This window comes from Myotis brandtii, unplaced genomic scaffold (genome assembly GCF_000412655.1).
Source record: "Myotis brandtii unplaced genomic scaffold, ASM41265v1 scaffold1042, whole genome shotgun sequence".
NCBI lineage: Eukaryota > Metazoa > Chordata > Mammalia > Chiroptera > Vespertilionidae > Myotis > Myotis brandtii.
The window spans coordinates 267,620-274,753 of NW_005353506.1; the positions used below are offsets into that span (position 1 = coordinate 267,620).

General features: G+C 43.4%; 2 long non-coding RNA genes across 2 annotated transcripts in view; one reads left to right on the plus strand and one right to left on the minus strand.

Annotated features, from left to right (window-relative positions):
* Positions 1 to 1,391, minus strand: part of LOC106725854 — a 6,320-nt gene extending 4,929 nt beyond the window's left edge. The window contains exons 1-3 of the long non-coding RNA XR_001361854.1: positions 1,267 to 1,391; positions 740 to 927; positions 348 to 455 (exon numbers count right to left, since the gene is read on the minus strand). This is a non-coding gene — a long non-coding RNA (uncharacterized LOC106725854). The remainder of the gene's footprint in view (positions 1 to 347; positions 456 to 739; positions 928 to 1,266) is intronic.
* Positions 1,392 to 4,923: 3,532 nt separating this feature from the next.
* Positions 4,924 to 6,189, plus strand: LOC106725856. Its single transcript, XR_001361855.1, has 3 exons — positions 4,924 to 5,034; positions 5,705 to 5,909; positions 6,012 to 6,189. It is a non-coding gene; the product is annotated as an uncharacterized LOC106725856 (long non-coding RNA).
* Positions 6,190 to 7,134: the final 945 nt, after the last annotated feature.

Sequence of the window (7,134 nt, forward strand, 5' to 3'; positions counted from 1 at the left end):
ATCCGCCCTGCTCTGTGCATGACAGGGGGCGGCGTCCCAACTCCCCAATCAGCCCTGCTCTGAGCCTGACCAGGGGCTGCACCTAGGGATTGGGCCTGCCCTCTGCCACCCAGGAGCAGGCCTAAGCCAGCAGGTCGTTATCTCCCTAGGGGTCCCAGACTGTGAGAGGGCACAGGCCGGGCTGAGGGACCCTCCTTCCCCCCCGAGTGCACAAATTTTTGTGCACCGGGCCTCTAGTCTTATATAATTTTCACAATAGTACCTGGGATCCACAAGGACAAGCACACCAATACAGGAGACTTACATGACAGTCCAAGTCCACATTCACATCTTACTTAGGCACCCACCTCCAGAACTATCCCAAGGCCATCAGGGATGTTTTAGCATGAGCTCAGAGTTGCATTGCTCTGTACACATATGTCTGTGTCTGAATTTTCACATTTAAAAAGTTATGCCTGCAATGCAAAAGCAAAGATAATTTAAATACAATACATAATATATTTCATGTAATTTGTCTCAAGTCTAGTATATGTGAATACAGGTGGGAATCCAGGATTAGCTTACAACTGATAAAAGCTAACAATTTTTTTAAACCTTATGTGAACATCATTTTAAAACACATTTTAGCTCCCAAAGCCATAACATAAATTAGTCCCAAGTGATATGTCAGTTGCTTTAAAAAAAAAAATAGCTTCCTACAAGGAAAAGATTAACTATCCATATCTAAAAAGCCACTCACTCACATTTAAAGCTCTCCTCTGCAATTAGCATGGGCTTTTTGTCCGCCATAGGACATCACGTAGTGTCACTCTGATTTATGTGTTTATTGTTTTTCTCATACTTGGTCTTTGGATTTTCACTTCTAACCTCTTCAATGATCTCTGTCAGCATACATGGAGACCAAAGTTTGATAGGGTATATTTTAAACTGCAAATTTATCGAACATATTTAAAAGTAAATTAAATATTCAAGATTCTAATGAATGTCATTTCACTGGCTAAATGAATGTGGTATACCAGAACTAAAGCGCCCCCAAAGTGTTGGGAAAATCGGTCCATTCATTACTCAGTTTTGAGATAAGGGAGACAGACTTCTTTCATTTTTCCCAAATACACAGGAAAGAGATTTGGGCTATACAGATAACGATATTTCCTTTCTAACTTCACAGGTTGTCATAAATACAAACCAGAAATTATTTTTTTAATTTGTTCCGTTCTTTAAAAGAAACCTGTGCTATTAAACCATTATTATCATTAGACCCATTACCCAAATATCTCCTGAAGAAAACTGCCACCACTTGGGAACCAGATGATGACATCAAATAGGCAGAGCAAATTTCCAGGATGCCGAAGCACTTGGCAAAATGTCTCCAGTAACAGGACCTTCCTCTTTATCCTAAAAAATGGCAAAAACATTAAAGGTCAAGGGTCAGGTACCTGCATGCTTTTCTGTGGTAGTCTCACTAAACTGTGATGGTATTGGTTAGGTCTCTTTCAAATAAGGTCCAGTTTTTATAACTGGTTTGTGTTTGTTTGGATCAGGTGAACCAACATTGAAAATGGAGCTTCATGTCTTGGGCTAAAATTGACTTGAATTTTTTTTTTGGCACTAGGATTTCCCTCTACATGTTAATTAACATCTTTTGTTCCTTCTACATACTTTCTACCTTCTTTTTCCTTAATCATAAACTGTGCATTAGACTTTGAAGAAATTATAAACTACATATAGTTCAATGGGAAATTCTGATCTTTTTTCCCAAGAAAAAGATTCAAAGAGATTTCTAGGAGTTTGTCTTTAAGCTTCTTTTTCTCTGAACTTTAAAAAACTGTTTTAGAGGAAATGGACGTTTCTGATTTATCATTACCTGTGGAGACCAGACCAACACACTCACACCAGGTAAGGAACAATATAAGGCAATCGACATTCATTTATGTCAACAGACTAGAACTGCTGTAAAGGGTAAAACTGCATTATTCAGCTTTTACCCATCTTTCCCATAAAGTTAGACTTTATATAGACTAGAGAAGGGAAAACACTTCCAGGTAAAGGGATGTCAATGAATTATCTTTCACTTCAAATTAATTTCCCACCGACATTATTTTTGTGTCTAATGCGTCCATTCGCTCAGAGCCCTGTGACTTGCCTGTCCTCTCTAACCTCACAGCCTTCATCATCATTGTATCCCCCAAGGTCACCTCCTTTTTCCCATTCACCTGATCTACTGCCAACAGCCATCTAATTGGCCTCCCCCGCTCCTCCTCCAGCATGCCAGCACCATCGTCCTCAAACGCAGCTACAAGCATGCCTTTCTCCTGGTCACAAAGGCAGTGAATTCCCACTGCCCACCACATGAATTATATACTCCTCTCTCTGGCATTTTGTCCTCCAATGCATGGTCCCATGTTAGCGTTCAATGCCCTCTCTCCCCTACAGCTGCTCCATCGTCCAGCCACCCTGGGATTCTTGCTACTGCCGGAATGTGCCCGGAACTCTGTCATCTATGTGATCTTTGCATATACTGTCTCACCTGTTTTAACCATACTTTCTCTACCATGGTAAGCTGTAAAAATCATACCCATGCCCCCAAATACCACCTCTCCAAACTACATTTTCTAATCTCCCTCAAATGGACATGATCATGTCTCCATCAAAACCCTCCCATATTTCCTTCATGTCTCCATCAGATCTCTCACTCACCACGTCCTGCTGGGTATAACAGCACTGCCGGTGGTTTCTAATCTTTTCACAAGCGTGGGAGCTCCCCAGAGGCATGCAAAGTGTATATACAGAGAAGCATGGCAGGCAGTGCAGAAAATGGGAAACACCTACCTGTTGAATGGAATGTGAGGAAGGACCTGAGGCGGGGAAAATGTGGTGTATTCGTGGACCAGAGAGAAGCTTAGGGCCCCCCCTGAAATTGCTGTCTGGTGGGCAGCAGTGGAAATAAGGATGGACGTGATACCTAGCACGGCTTTCAAAGGCCACAGTTGAGCTATGCTCTTCAGCCTCCAGCTGCAGCAAAGTCTCTGGTTCCTTCATCATCTTTATTACAAATTGTAGCTACTTTGTTCTTTTACTTGAGTATTGTCTCTCTGAGCCGCACATGCGCACACATTCTGAGAGTGTATGCATTAAGCCTGCCTTGTTGACCTTTCCCAGTGTCTAGAAGAGTGTCTGGCTTGTGTCAATATTCAATAAACGTGTTTTGAGTAAGTTAATAAAATTTGTGGATCATAATAGCCTGTAAAGATGAAATGAAGTCACATGCAAAGTAACTAGCACAACGCTTGAACATAATAAGCACTAGAAAATATTAGTTGCCTCCCTCCCTTCCTCCCTCCTTCCCTCCCTCTTTTCTTCCCTCCCTCCCTTCCTCTCTGACTACTCCTGCATCAGTCCATACATTAAAAACAATGTATCAGGTTTCTCTCTAGGCACTGAAAATAGGATAGTGAACAAAAGAGAGAAAAAACCCTGCCCTCGTGGAGCTTAATGAGGGAATGACTGGTTCACTTTGGATCTTCAGGGGATCTTACCAATGCAATTATTAAGAAAAGGGGATTGCGGTTTGGCTCAGTGGATAGAGTGTCAGCCTGTGAACTGAAGGGTTCCGGGTTTGATTCTGGTTCCCCGGGTTGCGGGCTTGGTCCCCAGTAGGGAGCGTGCAGGAGGCAGTCAATCAATGATTCTCTCTCACCATTGATGTTTCTAACTCTCTCTCCCTCTCCCTTCCTCTCCGAAATCAATAAATATATCTTTTTTTTTAAGAAAAGGGGGTTGTGGCTTGAAGACAGACACACTGGTAGGGGTAAGGAGAGCATAGAGGAAGGGAAGCCAATTACAGTGTTGCAGATTGAGGTATAAAAGGCTTGGATAAGTGACAGCAACACAACAGGAAGCAATGGGGTAGGACACTCATTGGTCTAAGATCCCCAAGTAAGGAAGTGGCAGTGATGGTGAAAGTTTCCAATCTTGTTAGTTTGCTGTGCTGCCCTGAATAGACAGGGAAGTTGGGAGGGGAAATAGCTGTGGTTGGTGGGTTTTAGGGTGTGGGATGAGCTACATCCAATTTTGGATACGCTGCCTCTGAAGAAACGGAAAGGAATCTAGGTGAGAATGTTTAACTCTCAAAGTAAGGATTTAGGGTGCAGGTGAAAACCAAACTCCCTTCTTATCACTGTTACATCATCTGAATAACGTACACATGGTATTCTAAGGACCTGCTGAACTCCTCTAGGAATCTGCTCCTTTACAACAGAATCTGCGAGTTGTCCTGTCTTTTCAGTTCCTGGAACACGGTAGGGCCCTGAATAATATTTATGAATTGAGTTGGTTGACAGTAAGTAAAATGTTATCATTGGGCCAAAGAGACAAGTATGTTTGGAGTCAGAAAGGCCTCAATTCAAATTCTTGCCTCCTCCTTCCCTCTCCTACTAGTTATACGACCACGAGCAAATTGATAGCCTGCATCTCAGACTTCTCACCTGCAAAATGAATGATCAAATCTATCTTGCAGTATGCTATGAGAGCAATTAAGTTAAGTTCCAGTAGGCACAAGAATCAAAGCATTTACCATAGTACTGATTATTATGTTTATTACCAGGGCCTTTTAGGTTTTGCCATGCCTTTCGCCTCCTCATTTAACCCATCTTCTCTTTCCTTACATTCCATCCAGGCGGTCCTGCCGGAAGCTGTCCTCTTGGGGTGGCCACCGGCCAGCCAGCTCTCCTAAAGCCGCCACTAAGCTCCTCTCCACATGGGTGGCTGGTCCGTCAGCTCAAATCACCCAATTCAACCGACATCACCCGAGCTTGCAAATTCCAAAATCACTGTTAGTGCTTTAGATTTGGTCGTGTTTACGCCTGGCTTACAGACGGTATCACTGTCCTTATTTATATACAACTTACATCGTGCAGTGTTTGAAGCAGCTTCCCAGTCCAGAATTTAAAAACACTCCTGAGATAGCTTTTCACAGCAAATCAAAAACTAAATACACCAAGAAAGCTGTATCTACATACTGTTTACTCCCAAAAGGTAAGTAAGAACCTGTGTTGCAGATGCAGCAGGATTAGTTATGATACTCAAGGATGTTAGTTCAGAGAGAGTGATTTCCCTCAGTGGTGACTATTACCCATTGGCTCCGGCACTGTGCTAGGCACTGTATAATTTACCTTGGGAGGAAATTAAATTTTTTCAAAAGACTCATACATTCTACATAAATGAGTAAAAGAGCTTTTGTAACTTTCGTTCTTCTATACTCTACAGTCGACCCCAAGCTATGGCAATGTCTAATAGCAAAGACACATGGAACATTGCATATCTGTGTGTGTCTGCATGAGCACGCATGTGCTATATGGCAAGTGCTAGGGAATGAATGTTTGTGTCCCTCTTCTCCTTGCAAATTCATAGGTTGGAGACCTAATCTCCAGTGTGATGGTATTTGGAGGTGGGGCCTTTGGGAGGTACATAGGTTTAGATGTGGATGGTAGAGCCCCCAAGATGGGATAAATGTCCTTATAAGAAAAGGGAGAGAACAGAGCTTGCTCTCTCTTCCATGTGAAGGCGGCCGACTGCCAACCAGGAAGCAGGTCCTCATCAGACAGCAAATCTGCCTTGCACCTTGATCTTGAACTTCCTGCCTCCAGAACTATGAAAAATAAGTGTCTGTTGTTTAAGCCACCCAGTCTGTGGTGTTTTGTTACAGCAGCCTGAGCTACAACAGCAAGTGAGCATAGCACAGTCCTGAGAACACAGAGTGGGCACAGTTTCGAAAAGAGAAGGAATCCCTGAGATGATGAGGAGGGCCGGAGTCATCCCCGAGGAAGTCACCACAGCCCTGAGGAATTTGCTGTGGTCACCAGCAGAGCACACTGCCACACCACACCACAGCCTTGCCCTCATTTTCCATAGTGAGTCAGTCAGCAAGCGTCCCGATAGCATTGCCCTGGGATCGGCATTTTAGGTGGGAGGAAGGTCTTCCCCCAGATTGAGATGGCTTTTCTCATCCTGAGGGTTCCAGGCACTTCACAATGGTGACATTTGCTGGGCTTGAATAAAGGGCTCTCAGAGAGCAAGATGATAACATGGAGCACAGCTAGTCTGCCAGGGCACAGAGCCCAAGGAATGCTCCTTGGGAGGGACCCACAGCCTCCAGTGACCGAGAGAATTAAAAAAAAAAACCCACAGCAGGAGAGCTGTGCAGCAAAGGGTCCTGCAGCTCGACCTTGATGTGCCATCAGCCAGAACTAACTGAAATGAGGTAAACAAAATATTGCCTCAAAGAGGTTTGTACAAAGAAGCTAGAATAAACCCTCCTTTTGATTCTAAACTACTTTTTTAAAATGCCAGGTAACCTTCAGCACCCCATCCCCCCCGCAAAAAAAAAAAAAAACGGAGGAAAGAATTTTACTCCCCCCACCCCATCTGTTCACTATAGTATCAAGATGTTTCCATCTTCACAAAGGTTTTGGAGTTTGGTACTCCTCAAGTCCTCTAAACATTAATAAAAAAAACACCCTGAGGTTTTTAAATTACTACTTAAATAACAAAGTCTGGCTTGCCTTTGCTGTCTTCACCTCTCTTAAAAGGTAAGCATTCAGTTCTGCATGTTACTAACACCGCAATAATAGCCCTTGAGCGGTTCACCTGGGAAGGTTTTGGTGGCGGGTCGGTGGAATCTGAACACCGCCTTGGTGCCCTGGACCAAAAGTTTGTTGCTTTGCAGTTTTATCTGCATGAATTCTGAAAAACAGGCCAGAATGACCTGTGGTATTTTCCAGCGGAGTCACCAGAATCCTGCAGTGTGCATTGCTGAACTGCAATGAACACATAAATCTATTACCAGAAAACATTCTGGCATTTGAGCTTTATAATTGCCATTTATGAATCAAATTGGAGTTTTAAAGCAACACCTAATTATCTCCATAATTGGCGCAGGTTATACCTTTAATGACTCCCACTGGAGTGCGCGTGCACACACGCACACACACACACACACACGCACACACGCACACACACGAACACAAAACAGTAATCACTTAATTTGATTTTGAAACTGGATTTTGAGTTTCCTCTTTCACCCAGAACTTTCAGATGGTGTTCAAAGTCGGGTGTGGTTCCACTGGGTGTGTGTGT